The sequence below is a fragment of the Perca fluviatilis genome, chromosome 14, assembly GCF_010015445.1.
Source record: "Perca fluviatilis chromosome 14, GENO_Pfluv_1.0, whole genome shotgun sequence".
Classification (NCBI taxonomy): domain Eukaryota; kingdom Metazoa; phylum Chordata; class Actinopteri; order Perciformes; family Percidae; genus Perca; species Perca fluviatilis.
This window is the reverse complement of record NC_053125.1, coordinates 16,836,740-16,855,599: the sequence shown is the minus strand read 5'-3', so window position 1 is coordinate 16,855,599 and position 18,860 is coordinate 16,836,740. Positions and strand designations below refer to the sequence as shown.

Sequence of the window (18,860 nt, the reverse complement as noted above, 5' to 3'; positions counted from 1 at the left end):
AAGACTGTTGAAGACATAATGTGGTCACAGCTTAACTGATCTGCCAGACACTAAAGCTACGTTCACACCGCAAGTCTTAATGCCCAATTCAGATTTTTTGCTCAGATCCAATTTTTTTTTGGCTGTTCACATTACCTTTTAAAACGTGGCCTATATCAGATTCCAGTATGAACTGTTTGCGGTTTCGAACTGACCCGCATGCGCAAACGAACAATAACAATGACATCAGACGCAGCACGCTGCTGAACTAAAGTTAGGGAGGTTTTGGAGAAAGTAAGCATTTTCGCTTTTATTTAAAAATGTTTGTGTAATGACAGCCATAACATTAATGAGCAGGTGCTGAGGAGGAGAAGAATGAAGAGAAAGAGACAAATTGGCTATTTGGGCCTTTTGTGGGGTTATGGCTGCAAATTCAGTAGAGCGTTCTGTGTGACCGCTACGGGCCTCCACCAGAGTTTCCTCTGGCTTCGCCCTGCCCAGGAATAGTTCACCATCTTTCGGGTCCTATCGCAGACGCTCACGCTTCACCTCCCCAACGGTGCGAGAGAGATGGGCCAGTGGTTCGCCCGACCCCGAAGGACCGAGATCCCACCTCAGCCGGCGCGCGCCGGCCCTCACTTTCATTGCGCCACAGGGCGACACTCTGACTCACGTGCGCGTTAGGCCGGTTACACACTGCGAGCGTGGCGTGTCCGTTTATATTTCGGCTCCCATGTTAACAGGTTAGAACCTTACACACTGCCGGCGTGAGACGCGTGCTTGCTAGAAATAGAACCAACGCCTATTTTTCACGCGAGACGCGAGCGTGTTGGAAGCGTTTCCAGGCAAAAATAGAATAGGAAAATATGTTTATGTCATTTAGACACGAATGCATATTAATAAATGACATCTTGATGTTTGAAAGTCTAGGTTTTGACATCAATGTAGATATAAATGTAATACAAAATTTCAGAGAAAAGATTTTCAAATATTCAAATATATAGTCATACAGAACGAAATATTCTGTAACATATTTTGCAGTCAATACTGCCGACGTTGTCTTGCTTTAATCAAATCAGTAGGCTATATATAAATGGTAGGATAGGCTACGATAACAACGTAGTGTATGTGTGAGTGACGGTCCAACATCAGATATAGGCTATATAGGCTCTTTACAGCTACACAAAGTTGTTATAAACAGACAGCCCACTTACCCATTTTTCAGAGTTTGATTCTGTCTGCGCTATGTCCCGAGATCAGCCCTCCCCAGTGGCGGATCTAGAAAATTTTACATGGGGGGGCAAAGGGGTAGCGAGAGATCTTGGCAGGGTGGCAGGGGAAGACGGTACATGGGAACCCCCATATGTAAACTGCTATGCCCTACTACGCCCTGCTATGCCCTAAGCTGCTACAACTATTATTTCTAGTCATAGTTCCATTATCTTTTTTGTTACTATAATTACCATTATTATGAATCATAATTCTCTATATCTGTATATCTGTATCCATCTGTATCTAACCGGCAGCAGCCACCAAGACCCTGGATCTGTCTGATGTTTCTGTCCAAAAGGAAGTTTTTCCTCGCCACTGTTGCACCAAATGCTTGCTCTTTGGGGAATTGTTGGGTCTTTGTAACTTAAAGAGTGTGGTCTAGACCTACTCTATCTGTAAAGTGTCTTGAGAAGAGTGAACTGTTGTTGTATATGTAAATATTTACATATCTAACCCTATAACATATACAACAGAATGGAAATAGCCAAAAACTGAAAAAACGTCATGTCACGACATGTTATGTTACTGTACTGCAATTTGTATAGGATATGTAAGGAGAATATAAACCAACCATATGGTCCAGGGGTAACTGCAGCCTCCTCTTCCTCTCTGTCATCTTCATCTGCCTCCTCCTGATCTCTCTCTGTCTCTGTCCCTCTCTCTGAAGCTGCAGCCTCCTCTTCATCCCTCACTGTCAATTCTTCCTTTCCCTCTTCTCTTTCACTCATTTCTGCATCTCCTTCTGTGGTCTTCTCCTGCTCTGACCTGCCTGGTCTCTCCAGTTTACTGTCATCTCCTTCTTCATTTCCCTCCTTCTCTTCCTCCTGTGCACATCTCAGGATTTTCTTGGCTGGCAATATCCCCACTTTTAGGTTTCAGCTAATATCTCCAGCTACTCTGGCCTGCAAAAGTCAAGATGTGAAAAGCTCAGGTTATTCTTGTATTACATTACACTGTATGGCCCTGTAGCTAATAAGTAGCCTAAAAAACATAACATCAGACGAGATTTATTACATGCACACATCAGTTATGTTTAGACTAGCCTTCTTAATCCCGTTGTATTTGTTGTTTTCCCAGTTTGACAGTAAAGGATGTTGCCTGGTTTAATTTGTGCAGCCATACTGCCGTGATATGTGAGAGGAAGTGGATTTTATAATACTCCTTAACTAATCATATAGCCTACAAATAATCGGTCTCAGCGAGCACTGTGTAGTGTGTTGTAACGTAACGCGACCGAAACGGCGACCCTCTGTAAACGTTATGAATTAAACATGCCAGTTTGTAATATTTTGTAGTATGCTCTTCTTGTCTTTACTGAAATCAAACTAATCAAACAGCAGAATGCGCTTACAAACCACGAGGGAGCGATTTGACTTTTGGCTAACGTAATGGACGCGCTGTTGTTGATGCTGACTCGCCTTTAGCAGACATTACATTTATTACAAATTTAACTTTAGATGAAACGTGTGTTTTAACTTCACCTGGGGAAACTAACTTCACTTTCAGAGGCTCGGGAGGGCAGCTTGGTCGCTCCAGTCTTTGCCGGGATGCAGGGTCACCACACCGCAGCAGACTCGCTGTGTGCGAGCCAGAATGTGCGAACGCTGCTCTGCACGTTTGATGCAGGGACGTAACTAAGTATTTGAGGGGCAGGGGGCTAAGATTACATCTACAATTATTATTTATTATGAATTAATATAAATTAATTGTTTCAATGTTTTAAGAAGCCTGTGCACATAGTGGCAGTTTGTTTTTACAAGCAAAGTTTTTTGAACACCAAAGTTAGGGGGGCAGCTGGGGGGGCAAGGCCCTACAGTGGGGGGGTCAGCTGCCCCCCCTTGCCCCCTGTAGATCCACCCCTGGCCCTCCCTGTACCTAGCAGCAGGAGCAGCGCCGCGTTAGACACGCTTCTGGTGTGTAGGACACAGAAAACTCCACGCAGCTGAGACACAACAGAAACGCCACGCTCATGCGACGCGTGCAGTGTGTAACCGGCCTTAGACACCTTGGTCCGTGTTTCAAGACGTGTCGGTTGGGTTGCCGACATCGCCTTTTCACGTGAGCCAATCCCCGCCCTGGCGACGCAACGCGGTTGGGGCCCACTGAGGACAGTCCACCCCGGTTGACAGCCGCACCAGAATCAGGGGGCCTCGCCCCTCCCTGTGGAGAGAGAGGGGGCGCAGCGAGGGTTATTGAGGTAAAAGTTGCATCAAATCTGCCTTGGTTGTTCACACTGCGGCTGCATTGAGAAAAAAAATAAATAAATAAAAATCAGATCTGGTTCTGATTCAGGACCATATGGAAGTGGCCTGAATCTGATTTGAAAAAAATCTGATCTGGGCCAGACTTGAGTGCTCACTTGACCCCCACCCCCAAAAAAAAAGAAATCGGATTTGGGTCACTTTTGTCTGCAGTCTGAACGTAGCTAAGTCTCTATGGAGTGCCATCCTTGATTAACCAGCTTTAGATGATAGTATGATGAATTCCAAAGCAATAGTAGAATGCAACAACACAGGAAACAGTGATGGCTAATAAACTGTCTAAATTGTGTGTGTGTGTGTGTGTGTGTGTGTGTGTGTGTGTGTGTGTGTGTGTGTGTGTGTGTGTGTGTGTGTGTGTGTATGTATGTATATATGTATATATGTATATATGTATGTATGTATATATATATATATATATTTCTTAGGGATGCACCGAAATAAATTCTTCGCCGAAACCGAAAAAGAGGAAACCAAGACCAAAAACCGAAATACCGAAAGAAATTATGCCAATTATTAGTACCATTGCATTTATGGCTATGACTGTGTACTAACTTTACTAAAATCAAGGCATTGCAATTGTATAAATTAATATTAAAGTTTAATTAAAAAAATATCTAGCAGAAATATGGCTACAATCTGATAGTCACATACAGTATATAGTAGCCTAAGAACAGAATAGCTTACCTATTGTTATTATTGTTATTATTATTTGAGGCACATTTGAGACGACGTGTGCGCTCCGTCTCCACGCGGGTTCTCCGCATCCATCGCGGCCTGGATCATTTCTCGTGCGCCCTGCTTTATTTCCGCATCCAAGTAATGGTCTTTATAACGCGGATCAAGTACAGTCGCGATGAAGTGCAGAGGATCCGAATAGATCTCACCGAAACGTGTGCTGACAGACTCTAAGAGCGCACTTTTCATTGTTTTCACTCCGTGGTCCGTCTCAACCTCTTTGCTTGGGAGACGCTTTGCAGGTGGAACGGATCGGGTACTGACACACGTGCAGGTCGCGGTTTCTGTTTGCGTCATCACAACATTTTCGTCCGTATTGTTTCGGTGTTTGTTCCGTATTGTTTTCGGTGATAAAAGTATTTCGTCCCTTTTCGGCTGGAAATTTTCGGTGGCCAAATATTCGGTGCATCCCTAATAAATAAATAAATAAATATAAATATATATATATATATATTTTACAGTCAGATCAGTCTGTAAAATTGATTTTAAAAATGTCCAGAATTATTACCCCCAGAGGCTTGATTTTGCCCCTTCCTGTCTATACTCTGATGTTTCCCTACTCCTAACAATAACATTATGCACTAAGGATTTTCCCTGCACAACACCTGCCACATTATGTGATGACGTGAACCATCCCACCATCCCTGTTCCCATCTGGCAGCTGCCAACATTATAACTGTTCGCTAACACAGGGGTTAATGAAACCCCTGTGTTAGCAAATGCACCTCTGCGTTCAGGGCTCAAGCTGCTTGGAGATCCACATGCAGCCCTGAAGGATTGGCTCCATTATGGATGCCAGCACGGGGCTACACACACTTTCTGAATAAAATAATGCTCGCACCTGCTACCTGGGCTCAGCTGTTGCCATGCAACGCAGAGATGATGCATTCTGCTATCTATGCTCATGCTGTGTGCACAATGTCTGCAATTACACTACAATTAGTGGAATTTCAAAAGAGTTAACTTGTAAGTACAGTACAAGGGCCATTGTTTTTGCTAGCATCCAACATTCACCTCATGATTCAACAAACTCTTGGCTTAGGCAGGCCTACTCCAAGAAATGAAATACTACTATTCAGTGTTCAAATCATGTTTAAACTATCTAAGTCCAAATGCCCAACAATTTGACATCCATTACAAGCCAAGCTAGTGTTCCAATTGAAACACTGCCTTGCTCAATAATTCGTTAAGTGTTGCCGCTTAAGGAAGCATGCTGGGAGGCTTGAGCATTCAGGCAGTCAAAGGGGAGCCTGACCATTTGCATCCAGCTTCATGGGGCGTGGGGAGGAGGGGACCGCCATCAATACCGGTGCATGCGCTCTCACACATTTTTCTTTCTCAGTACACTTAGTGAATGCCAGATGAAAGATCCAGACCTTTCCTCTCTGGCTTTTAAAACCCTCTGAGGATGCAACCCCGACATTTAGCGCAGGCAATGAAAAGGCTACATTTCTGATACAAAGGGGGGAATCGTTTAGGTTTCTGAAAAGGGACATCAAAGTTGCTCTTAGGTACACGCTAATGTAACAAACAAAAGAATAACTGGTGGTATGCTTCCACCCTAATGTTGTGGAGCCTCAAAACAAGCTTAATTACAACACGCATCAAATAGGAAAAAGGACCACTTGCTGGCTTTTCTTAAAGATTTTCTTTCTCATGATTTTGTGTGTTTTGCAAAGCTAAAGTGGTAGAGATCAATGCTCCACCAGCTACCTCCCGTTGAGCCTCAGCTTCAAAGGAGTGAGCATCCTGTGAAATTGCAGTAAAACAACAACAATTAGTGCTTGTATTACTACATTTTAGAAGCTGGTACTGTAAGTACTGTAGTTCCAACAGCTAGCAGGGTCATCAGCTGTGATCCATACCCAATCAAATCCTGCTTCACAACAATCTCTGCATCACACGGGAGGAAAACAACTGTGATTCATTTCCAAATGTGTGACACAAGGTTAGAAAAGCTAGTTTGCAGGTAGATCTGGCTTTGTCCTATTGTGTGAGGTATTCTGTGTCTTTCTTTAGCGGTACTACCTGGCATTAACTATGATGGAGGAATTACGGTCGCATAACTACGGTGGCCGGGAAGTGCAATGCAACATTACAAAGAATGAAACACTTTTACATTTTGGAAAACAAAATAACATTTTGGAAAACAAATTTACATTTTGGAAAACAAAATAACATTTTATAAAACAAATATTTACAATTTTTGGAAAACAAAATAACATTTTAGAAAACAAATTTACATTTTAGAAAACAAATTTACATTTTTGGAAAACAAATTTACATTTTTGAAAAAAAATAAAAACATTTTAGAAAACAAATTTACATTTTGAAAAAATATTTTAGAAAACAAATTTACATTTTGGGAAAACAAAATAACATTTCGAAAACAAATTTACATTTTAGAAAACAAATTTACATTTGGAAAACAAAATAACATTTTCGAAAACAAATTTACATTTTCGAAAACAAATTAACAAGATGCAAAACACTTTTACCAGTCCCGAAAACAAATTTACAAAATGACAGATTCTTCACGGAAAGGGAATGTACCACATACCCGGAAGTGATGAGGTTTTGTATACATGTCGCCTTGACTACGGCAGTTATGGATCGAATGCGTCAATAGAGCCGCCATCTTGGAACAGGGAGGCACTGCCTTATATACTGTCTATGGGCCGTCCTAATGCATCAGCGTCAATGTAGGCAAAGGTCTAACGGAAATAAAATCACTATAAATCGTCAAAATCTCATGCGATGTTCTAGTTTTTTTTAAACAAAAAGACAAAGAGACTAATTAATGTGTTAATACAAAGAATATTTATTATAATCAGTTCACAGATATGAGTACAAACGGAAACTTCACCCTTCTGAACTAAGAGGTTCTGCTTCAAAGTGAAGTTTAAACAGACTGAAATGTCCAGGCTCACTCCCCCACTAATGATTCATTTATTTCTGCATGTATTTATTTATTTAACGAGACTTTAAGTCGTGTTTCGTCGTCCACAGTCCGAGTCCCGCCAGACTCCCTTTAGGAAACCTGTGATTTAAACTTCAGCAGGCTGTGACAGTCCGCTCCGTTCAGTCCTGGATCTGATTCTCCCGGGCTTCCCTTCCCTCCAGCGGGCCCAGCAATACGGCCTGGGTCTCCAGCGTGCGTGGTGTCGTTTTGGCTCCCAGGAATGGGCAGTGAGCTCCAGGTCCTGCAGCTGCAGACGGACTCAGCTGCCCCCTGCTGTAGCTCCGATCCGGGCGCGGCTGTCGATACGTTCCCTGTGTTTCGTCAGGTCCGGTGCATATAAAAACTCCAAACACCGACCACACGTAAAGTCACCATAAACTTCATTCACGCCATATACTCACTCACAACAACACAAATTGATCGGCTCACCAACAACACCTCATCACTTCCGGTATGTGGTACATTCCCTTTCCGTGAAGAATCTGTCATTTGTAAATTTGTTTCGGGACTGGTAAAAGTGTTTTGCATCTTGTTAATTTGTTTTCTAAAATGTAAATTTGTTTTCGAAAATGTAAATTTGTTTTCTAAAATGTTATTTTGTTTTCCAAAATGTAAATTTGTTTTCGAAAATGTTATTTTGTTTTCCAAAATGTAAATTTGTTTTCTAAAATGTTATTTTGTTTTCCAAAATGTAAATTTGTTTTCTAAAATGTTATTGTTTTCCAAAATGTAAATTTGTTTTCCAAAATGTAAATTTGTTTTCTAAAATGTTATTTTGTTTTCCAAAATGTAAATTTGTTTTCTAAAATGTTATTTTGTTTTCCAAAATGTAAATTTGTTTTCGAAAATGTAAATTTGTTTTCGAAAATGTTATTTTGTTTTCCAAAATGTAAATTTGTTTTCTAAAATGTTATTTTGTTTTCCAAAATGTAAATTTGTTTTCTAAAATGTTATTTTGTTTTCCAAAATGTAAATTTGTTTTCCAAAATGTAAATTTGTTTTCTAAAATGTTATTTTGTTTTCCAAAATGTAAATTTGTTTTCTAAAATGTTATTTTGTTTTCCAAAATGTAAATTTGTTTTCCAAAATGTTATTTTGTTTTCCAAAATGTAAATTTGTTTTCCAAAATGTAAATTTGTTTTCCAAAATGTAAAAGTGTTTCATTCTTTGTAATGTTGCATTGCACTTCCCGGCCACCGTACATAACTCACACATAACGCTGTCCTTTAACCCGCCATCTTCATCTTCCTTTACTCTTTCTGCTATTATACCATACAGAGGGATGCTCTCACACACTAATAATCTCTCAAAAAACTCTTCTCCAAGGAGAATCAAGGTGTAGGAGCAGTCATTGTATGTAGATGTGGAGCATATGTAAAATAGGTATGTGAAGAATCAGCAAACAGAGATAAGGACCAGGGGATTTTTACCAGCTCCGTTTCATAAGTCATTTAAGAGTCCAAGCGAGAGGAAGAGGAGTCAATGATGCAGATGATGGTCTGCTGCAAAGGGCTTTTATCTATAATTACAGGTCACTTGCATCGGCATGAGCTCATTTACCCAGAGGAGCTACTGCCTGTCTTTTTCACATCTTTCTCAACAGTCCATTCACCGCACTGTCTGTGTCTTTGCTGATTGGGATCCGAGGTGAACTTGAGTTACTGTCATGGATTTATGTGATTGTCCAAATACCCTCAGAAATGATGGCAGACTCAAAATCCAGGGATGTACTTAGTTGTATCCATTTTTAAGTTGACCATACAGTTCTTTAGCCAAAGCTCTAGAGATGTCAATGGCGACTTCTTGGTTGGTAGGTTGATAAGCTTGTCCACCACGTTGGTCCAGACTAAAGTATCTCAACAACAGCTATGATGGATTGTCATTATATTAAATTTTGGGCAGACATTCATGGCTTTAGCTAAATGCTAGCATGTGGACACTGTGGGCCTCCCCTCTAAATCCTAACCAATAACATTGTACCGTTCAATATCTTTACATTGTAATATAAGCCTATACTAGTGTTTCCTCCATAGCATTGGTCTTTCCTGCTTGGTAAAATGATTTGGTTGCCTTTAGGTTCACCTTTCTACACAGCGACGTTAGAGCAGCTGCTTTAGCACTTCCGGTTCATCTTCAAAGGCTGCGTTTGAGGACAGTATTGCATGTAGATTATCCGTGTTTTGGCAGCGATCAGAGCCCAAATTCAAAATCACTGTCGTTACGCACATCAGAACACAATAACAAAAGGAGCAGTTTTTTTTTAATGTTTTTTTTTCGACAGTCACTGTGCAGCTACTTCTTACAAAGTGAACGCTCCTCCCTTTCACACTGCTCTCTGGGTAAAATCTTAAATCAAGTCATCACATCTACTCCTTCAAGATGTCAGCGACAGGAACACGCAGCTACAGAACCAGATCTAGGGTGAGTCTGAGTGACAGCTGCCCAGAGGAAGAGAGGCTTTGTCCGGTCAGGCTCCAAGATCTATTTTGTTATCTTCCGCCTTCTGGGTTTTTATTACGAAGGGTAAAGAGTGAAGAAAAGCAGTAGCGTCATGTGCTGCCGTTGTTGATGGGAGTTAATAACAGTGTTGCCAGTCTTGGATCATGCTAGTTCAAATTACAAAGCCTCATGTTTTTATTTATAACTCTTGGCTACAGTAGTTAGCTCATAGGGCTAACTTGGCTTGTTTACTTTATTATGTGAATGTCTTTGTCACCCTGAACGTACCGCCGTTCAAAAATCTGGCAGTTCAATAAAGCATTGCTTGATCCTTTTTATGAAAAAAAGGAACGCATAGTTCAATATTTGTATTGAACAGCGAGATCCAATTCGACTAACAACATTCTGAGTCGGGTACAGCCCTAGTGTGTAGTTGTTAACTTGGCTTTTAGCTCAATGCACCACTGTGTCTAAGTAAAGCCTAACAGAGCCGCTAGCATGGCTGTTTAACTTTGTCCTTCATCTTTGAACTGATACTGTATTTGTATGTGTGTTGAATGACAGGTGAGTGACTGATGCATAATAATATACTCTCTGATGTGCCTGACACGGTCCTGTCTGAACAGTTAAGCATCTACCCATGTCTGGGATCTTAACATTCATCTAGTTTATTATTCACATTACTTTCCACTTTGTTAGACCCTGCCACTTGAGTGCTGCAGAAAACTTATGGATGAAAGCGTTGACTTAGTACAAGGGCAGTTGTCAGTGATATCTTTGTAATTTGATTTATCCTGACTAGTCACTCCACAGATTGGATATGACAGTGATGACCTTAAAATCTCACTTTATGTAGAGGACGTCGCATTCAAAAAGCCTCCAAGGTCATAATGTTACCTTCACTCAAGTGCAATTACTGTTTTAGCTGATGATGTGTTGGTTAAGGTAAGTTTTTTAATATTAAACACATGTCACTCAATTTTCTAACATCAATTTCCTTTGGCAATGACAAAGTGTTTGATTTGCTAATTTGCCTTTGAATTGCAAATGGTGCCTCCTTGGAGCTTTCCGCGTGCCACCGCTCAATTTAGTTTCTTTTTGTGTGACTTTTGGGGAGGTCAGTGCCGACAATACCGCCATTCCTCTGTGGAATCCTCTGACCTGATAAGACACAGAACATAAAAACCCAACAGAGCACTATCAGCGGCGGCATGCGTGGTGAAAGCCCAGAAAGCATGATATCAAAGGATAAGCACAGAAGGGAGCTTGGGCTTGGTCAAAACTCCCACTGATGAAAACATTTTGTGATTCGTTTGCATATGCAACAATCAGAAAATGTTGTACAGCACAATAGGGGGAATTAACAGGGACTGGAGCAGGCACTTTTCATGCCTTTTATGCATGCCTATTGTAATATTTCTTCCTGCCTGAGCACTTGGGACTGTGACTGCTCGAAAGTGTGAACACCTAACTCAGTTCATTCCTGGCTTAAACCCCCAATTAATTTCCAGGCTCGAAAATTCAACTACAATTCCTCCAACTGCCCTGTTAACATCTCTATATTGTTTAAAGAATAAGATTTTTTTTCCTCCTTAACACCCTGTTTATGACTATCACACAAGTGCATAGGTGCTCCAGCAGACATGGCCAATTACTTTTCCTCATTAAGAAGCTTGAGAGGAGGCTAATCTAAGTTCAGCGTCTTCACCAATAAATAACGTCACGTAATAACACATGCCATTCAGCTGATGTATGCCTGCGCTTATAAATACACACAGTAAAGAAGCTGAGCCATGTAATTATATCAGCCGATCACTGAGGCATTTTTTAAAATCCTTTTACATCATCAACAGATGGCTTACAATGTTTTGAAATGGCTACAGTAACATAATAGGGATATGGTGGTATTTTATTTTTTATGGCTGCACCTGTCTTTTATGATCATGGACCGGTTACGTCACAGGTCTAACTTATCACTTTGTGAACTGATTGATTCTCTTATCTGGAATTACTTACAAGGCTACTGGCCTCTCTTAGAGACTCAAATTACCTTGCATAAACGAAACACCTAGGGTCCAAGTTATTTTCTTTAAATTGCATCCCTGTAAAATACCTCCTCCTTGCGCCATTGGTTTGACACAAACCATGTGCGTTAGTGACACACCTTTCTTGCCCAGGGGCTCAAAGCTTTCTTGCTCTTGCCATGGCTCTTTTTGCACATCCTATTTCTCTTTCAGTTACATCTCTTATCCTTGATTCTCCATTGAGCCGCTAATTAGGAACATCAAACAAACAAATTGGCCAGTGTAATTGTGACCCAACCTCACATTACGGCGACCTATCAGGGTTGAGGTTTTTTCCGTTGCTGCTAATATACTCTGTATTGTCTTCCATTCGCATCAAAAATCAATTTCAATAGCTCGGAAATGAACATTACCTGGCCCTGAATATAATATGATTGCTGCGTCAATTACCAGTTGTGTTTGCCGGTGCCCTTGGTCATATTGACGTTCTTAAATTGAGCTGTATGAGGATGAAGGACTCAACTGCTGCTGCCTAAGTGTATTCTGGAGGAGTAACCCACCTCGCCACAGAGTGTAGCTCTGGCAGTGCATTCAGCAAGGGATCTGCATGTCATAATGGGATATCATTACTTCACTACCCTCATTACAAGGTCCTCATCTGCTGGGGTTTGAGTGTAATGTTAATTATTACGGAGGTGTAAGACCGAAAGGGGCATTGTAGCTCAAAATGCCATTTTGATTGGATTCTGCTCCCTTTTCATCTGATTAAGAACTCAATAATGGCTTGTTTGGGTGTCAACAAGACACGTTTTAAACATATGCTTCTTATAATATGTCTGTTTCCTAATTCTGGCTCTTTCCAGGGGCAAATACCATTAGTTACTGCACAGTTGAGGTTTTCACTTCAAGTTCAACTTCAAAAACTGGCAGTAGCATTTTGCATTGGGGCTCAATTGCCAGCTCAGCTATAATACAGTATGCTACTTCTTGTTTCCCACTGAAAAACTGAATCCACAGGAACATTTCATAGTTCCATCTCCACTAACTGGACAGACATTGATGGATGTTAACCCCAAATATGTCACCCCAGACAAACTTTACAATATGTTCTACTAAGATCAGCAGTGATTTGAGGTTCAGTTTGAGCAACGTTGCGACACCTGATTAACTGCAGACAATGTCTGAAATTTCGATTTACTAGTAAGTAGAGTAGTATTTTGTAGTCTTCATTTAGACTCTCTGGAAGAACACTTAAAGTGATGGTTCGGAGTAATTTCACCCTAGGGTCCTTTGCACCATGACCTCGAGTCAAACACCCCCCCAGAAGCTTTTTTCACCTGGGTTGAACATTGGGAGAGTTAGCGTAGATTAGCGTTATCAGCTGAATAGCTTAGCGCAGAGGCTAATGGACCCACGTTTGTATCTCGTAAATGACCCCACTAATAATGCCCGAAATGATACCAAACTTCTACACTAGTACAAATAGGTTATGTACTCATAAAACGATGGATTGGAAAGTTTGTAAGTACACCAGAAGTTTATGAACACTTGCCTGCTCTCTTCTGCTAGCTGCTGCTGCTACCTGCAGTTAGACGAGTGCTTAGGGCAGTCTACAAATTACTACACCGAAAAGAGATACAACAAAAATATTTATTAATTTAATGATTAAATAAGGTAATGTCTCCAAACTTACCTCAATTATTAATTGTCTCCTGCTAGTTATACTACAGCACTTAAAAACAAAGTTAAATAAAAAAATATTTTTGTTGCATCTCTTTTCGGTGTTGTAATTTGTAGACGGCCCTAAGCACTCGTCTTACAGCAGCAACAACAACAGCAGAGAGCAGAAGCCAGCAGGCTTATTTACTAGTGTAGACGTTTGGTATCATTTCGGGCATTATTAGTGGGGTCATTTACGAGATACAAAATTGGGTCCATTAGCCCCTGTGCTAAGCTATTCAGCTGATAACGCTACTAACGCTCCCAATGTTAGATCCAGGTGAAAAAAGCTTCTGGTGGGGTGTTTGGCTCGAGGTCATACATATTTATAAAAAAAGGGAATTAATAACCATCACTTAAAGAGGTGATAGAATGCAAAACCGATTTTACCCTGTCATAGTTGAATAACGACAGTTCGGTGGGTAAATAGGACATACATAGAAGCTCAAAGTCCCACTGCTACCATGACATGAAATCTCATATTTTGAAACTGCGCGCCGAAACGGGCGAATCCCAACAAAGCTGAGTTGCTTGCGGCGCCTCAAAATCCGAACCCTAAGAGAACAGTCACGCCCCAATATTTACATAGGCTACACAACGAACCTGAGATCAGGTAGTCTTCTGAATCTAGCTAGGTCACGCAGATCTCTGCTATTCCATTACAAAATTCACTTCTGAAACTTTTTTATGCGAGAAATCAACCATATAAAGCTCAAATATGGGCCGCTTTACGAAAAAGGATGGCTAATTGCAAATTTTTCTCCCAATTGTGTGGCGGAGTTTAGTCCCGGTGTTGGTGCTGCCTGGGTTGCTACATCGCCACCCTGACCGCAGTGTCAGCGAGCTTGTTACGCCTGCAATCTTTTACCGCAGCCCGCAGGTTCCAGTTAATCTTATAATGGGTATGTGTGTTGAGTTATTTAAACAAACAATCGGGGAAATAAAGCCTCTTGTCCGCGAGTCTCATTGATAGAGCCGCGGTGAGATGGAGTCCATCAATGAGAGCTAGCTAGCCTCCTCCTAACTCTGACATTCACAAAAATACATTCAATTGATATCCGAAATCGGACAAGTGTTAGCTAAGCTTTGTAAGACCTTGAGGAACCTGTAATAGTCATGCCGTGACGAAATTCAAACTGTAAATATACTTTAGTTATGCGAAAGTGAGCAAGCTGCGATATTTCCCCATTGTAACATATAGCAAGCAGCTGCTCGTCCTACAAAGACGCCTTGTGTTCATAAAAATGCCTTAAAATCAAATCGGACACAGCGGTTAGCTTTATAAGACATTGGGGAATGATGTTGTATAAGTGGCGTGACGAAATTCAAACTGTAAATATAATTTAGTTATGGCGACAGTGTAGCTAGCTAGCTGCGGTATTTCCCCATTGTAATGAATGGGACATATAGCAAGCAGCTGCTGGTCCTACAAAGACGCACAGCGTTCATAAAAAATGCCTTAAAATCAAATCGGACACAGCGGTTAGCTTTATAAGACATTGGGGAATGATGTTGTATAAGTGGCGTGCCGAAATTCAAACTGTAAATATAATTTAGTTATGGCGACAGTGTAGCTAGCTAGCGCGGTATTTCCCCATTGTAATGAATGGGACATATAGCAAGCAGCTGCTGGTCCTACAAAGACGCATACGCGTTCATAAAAATGCCTTAAAATCAAATCCGGACACAACGGTTAGCTTTATAAGACATTGGGTAATGATGTTATATAAGGTTGGCGGAAATTCAAACTGTAAATATAATTTAGTTATGGCGACAGTGTAGCTAGCTAGCTGCGGTATTTCCCCATTGTAATGAATGGGACATATAGCAAGCAGCTGCTGATCCTACAAAGACGCCTCACGTTCATAAAAATGCCTTAAAATCAAATCGGACACAACTGTTAGCTTTATAAGACATTGGGTAATGATGTTATATAAGTGGCATGACGAAATTCAAACTGTAAATATAATTTAGTTATGGCGACAGTGTAGCTAGCTAGCTGCGGTATTTCCCCATTGTAATGAATGGGACATATAGCAAGCAGCTGCTGGTCCTACAAAGACGCCTAGCGTTCATCATAAAAATGCCTTAAAATCAAATCGGACAACGGTTAGCTTTATAAGACATTGGGTAATGAGGTTATATAAGTGGGCGTAAAAAATTCAAACTGTAAATATAATTTAGTTATGGCGACAGTGTAGCTAGCTAGCTGCGGTATTTCCCCATTGTAATGAATGGGACATATAGCAAGCAGCTGCTGATCCTACAAAGACGCCTCACGTTCATAAAAATGCCTTAAAATCAAATCGGACACAACTGTTAGCTTTATAAGACATTGGGTAATGATGTTATATAAGTGGCATGACGAAATTCAAACTGTAAATATAATTTAGTTATGGCGACAGTGTAGCTAGCTAGCTGCGGTATTTCCCCATTGTAATGAATGGGACATATAGCAAGCAGCTGCTGGTCCTACAAAGACGCCTCACGTTCAGAAAAATGCCTTAAAATCAAATCGGACACAACTGTTAGCTTTATAAGACATTGGGGAATGATGTATAAGTGGCGTGACGAAATTCAAACTGTAAATATAATTTAGTTATGGCTGCGGTATTTCCCCATTGTAATGAATGGGACATATTGCAAGCAGCTGCTCGTCCTACAAAGACGCCTCACGTTCATAAAAATGCCTTAAAATCAAAGTGGCGTGACGAAATTCAAACCGTAAATATATTATAGTTATGCCGGCAGCTGGCCGCGGAGCCCCGTAGTGCAGTATCCACAAAGGGTGACTCTGCCCTGGGTATGGAGCCCAGCAGGCTGCCGCTTTCTCGTCAGACTGTGTGGAGCTCCTAAAGTCCACACGTCTTACCAAATTTCAATTAGCCATCAAATTTTGTAAAACGGCCCATATTTCAGCTTTATATAGTTGATTTCTCGCTTAAAAAAAGTCTCAGAAGTGAATTTGGTAATGAAACATTGCAGTGTCTGGAATATGAGATTCTGTCGCTTCTCTAATGTATGTGTATTGGGGATTTGCTCAACCAATCAGCGCGCGTCTCTAATATGTGCGTATGGCAAGTCGCTCAACCAATCAGCGCGCAGCTCATCTAAATATTCATGACCATACCATATTTGGAAGAAAAGCTCTTGTTACAAATAGGGCCAAAACACAGGGATGCATAAGGGCCAATAAAATATCAACCAGGCCATTTTCAGCCCAACCAATGTTACATACCCCATTAGGAGACCATAAGGAACAGTGTGAAATACCCTATATAATCATTCTATCACCCCTTTAAGGCTGCTTTTTCTTTCTCTTTTTCGAAAAATCGTCATTTGATTTGAATTAGACTTTATTGGTATTGTCAATGTACAAAACCAATCCAGTGCTGGGTGTTTATATCCACAAAGTCTGAGCATAAAATTGTATGTTTTGGCTGTTTAGAAAGGGCTTATAGAAATGTATAAGATTTAAAAATAAATGTTAGTTTGTTCTGCTTACGAAAATGTAAATGTACAGACATTTGACCAATAAAACATAGAAATGACACATATTTACAGAATATGTGCAGACCTTATCCTCATATCTATACAATTCCTTCACTGAAGAAAAAATATACTTACATCTTGGCATTTTTTGACCCCTTACTTTTATGTGAACATAATACAAGACCAAGACCTGGTAAATAGAAAGAAGCCATTCAAACTACATAAGGTTGTTTACAGTACATGCCGCAGTGCTTAAAAAAAATGAATGTTACAGGCTCACTGCACCTTTATAAAGTTAGGATTAAGTTGGGTTTTTATTGCGAAGGGTAAAGAGTGAAGAGAAGCAGTAGCGTCATCTGCTGCAGTTGTTGATGGGAGTTAATAGTGTTGGTGGTCTTCATGCTGGTTCAAATTACAAAGCCTGTTTTTATTTATAACTCTCCGTTACAGTAGTTAGCTTGGAGGGATAACTTGGCTTGTTTACTTTATTATGTGAATGTCTTTGTCACCCTGAATGTACCGCCGTTCAAAAATCTGGCAGCTCAATAAGCGTTGCTTGATGCTCTTCATGAAAAAAAGGAAAACATAGTCTAATATTTGTATTGAACAGTGAGATCCAATTCGACTAACAAAATTCTGAGTCAGGTACAGCCCTAGTGTGTAGTTGTTAACTTGGCTTTCAGCTCAATGCACCACTGTGTCTAAGTAAAGCCTTAGGCCGGCGACAGACTGGATGTGTCGCGTGAACGTGGCGTTTCTGTTGCGTGGATTTAGACACCAGTCTTTAGACACCAGAAACGTGTCTGACGCAGCGCTGCTGCTGTTAGCCTTGTCTGTACACTTGTATGATTCCCATTGATTTACTGCACTCAAGCAGCAGTATACTTCATGTTAAAACATAAATATATACGGATTTGATTACAGCAAAGACAACATCGGCAGCATTAACGGCAAAATAGGCTACAGAATATTTCGTTCTGTATTGACAGGTGCAATATTTGAAAATCAATTTTTTTATTACATTTATATCTGCATTTATGTCAAAACCTAGAGACTTTAAAACATCAATATGTCATTTATTAATATGTATTTGTGTCAAAATGACATATAAACATCTTTTCCTATTCTACTTGCCTGGAAACGCTTCCAACACACTTGGCACTTGGTTTGTGACAAGTGGGTGACGAGAGGTCCCGGATTCAAATCCCGGACGAGCCCCCACTGGTCACAAACCGGCTCATGGCCTGTGGCAAAGAAATGAGGGGACACCAACAACAAGTATAGGCCAATCAAAAAGATACTTTATTATAAATCAAAACTATTAACTTTAAACAAAGAAAAAGGAATGAGGTGTGAGAATGTCATAATGTAAGGTGTATGTAAAGTGCATGGATGAGTGAATCTGTATGGGTGTAAATGACTGAGTGGAAACTAAGTAAAACTATAAAGGAACAAACGAAACAGGTTCATACCTGGAGGAGCAGAGAGAGAAAACAGAGTGGTTAGCAACAGCTTAAATACGCTGAGCCCAGGTGGTTCCAATCACTAATGACCCTCTGCCTGTAGGAGGAACCTCCCCTGCACACGCCACGCAGCTCACACGCTCATGCGACGCATCCAGTCTGTCGCCGGCCTAACAGAGCCACTAGCATGGCTGTTGTTTTACTTTGTCCTTCATCTTTGAACGGACACTGTATTTGTATGTGTGTTGAATGACAGGTGTGTGACTGATGCATAATAATACACTCTCTGATGTGCCTGACACGGTCTTGTCTGAACAGTTAAGCATACCAAGACCTGGTATATAGAAAGAAGGCATTCAAACTACATAAAGGTTGTTTACAGTACATGCCAATGTTTCAAAAAATGAATGTTACAGGCTCGTTGCACCTTTATGAAGTGCTTTGGAAAATAATGACTTTAACATGATCCCACGTTATATTTCTTGTGCAAAGTCTTGTAAACACCTACAGTTTA

The 18,860-nt window shown here is 40.6% G+C and overlaps 1 long non-coding RNA gene across 1 annotated transcript in view; it reads left to right on the top strand.

The window, feature by feature from the left end:
* The first annotated feature begins 9,555 nt into the window (after positions 1 to 9,555).
* LOC120572320 overlaps positions 9,556 to 18,860 on the top strand; it is a 42,498-nt gene continuing 33,193 nt past the window's right edge. Inside the window, exon 1 of the long non-coding RNA XR_005641419.1 lies at positions 9,556 to 9,630. This is a non-coding gene — a long non-coding RNA (uncharacterized LOC120572320). The remainder of the gene's footprint in view (positions 9,631 to 18,860) is intronic.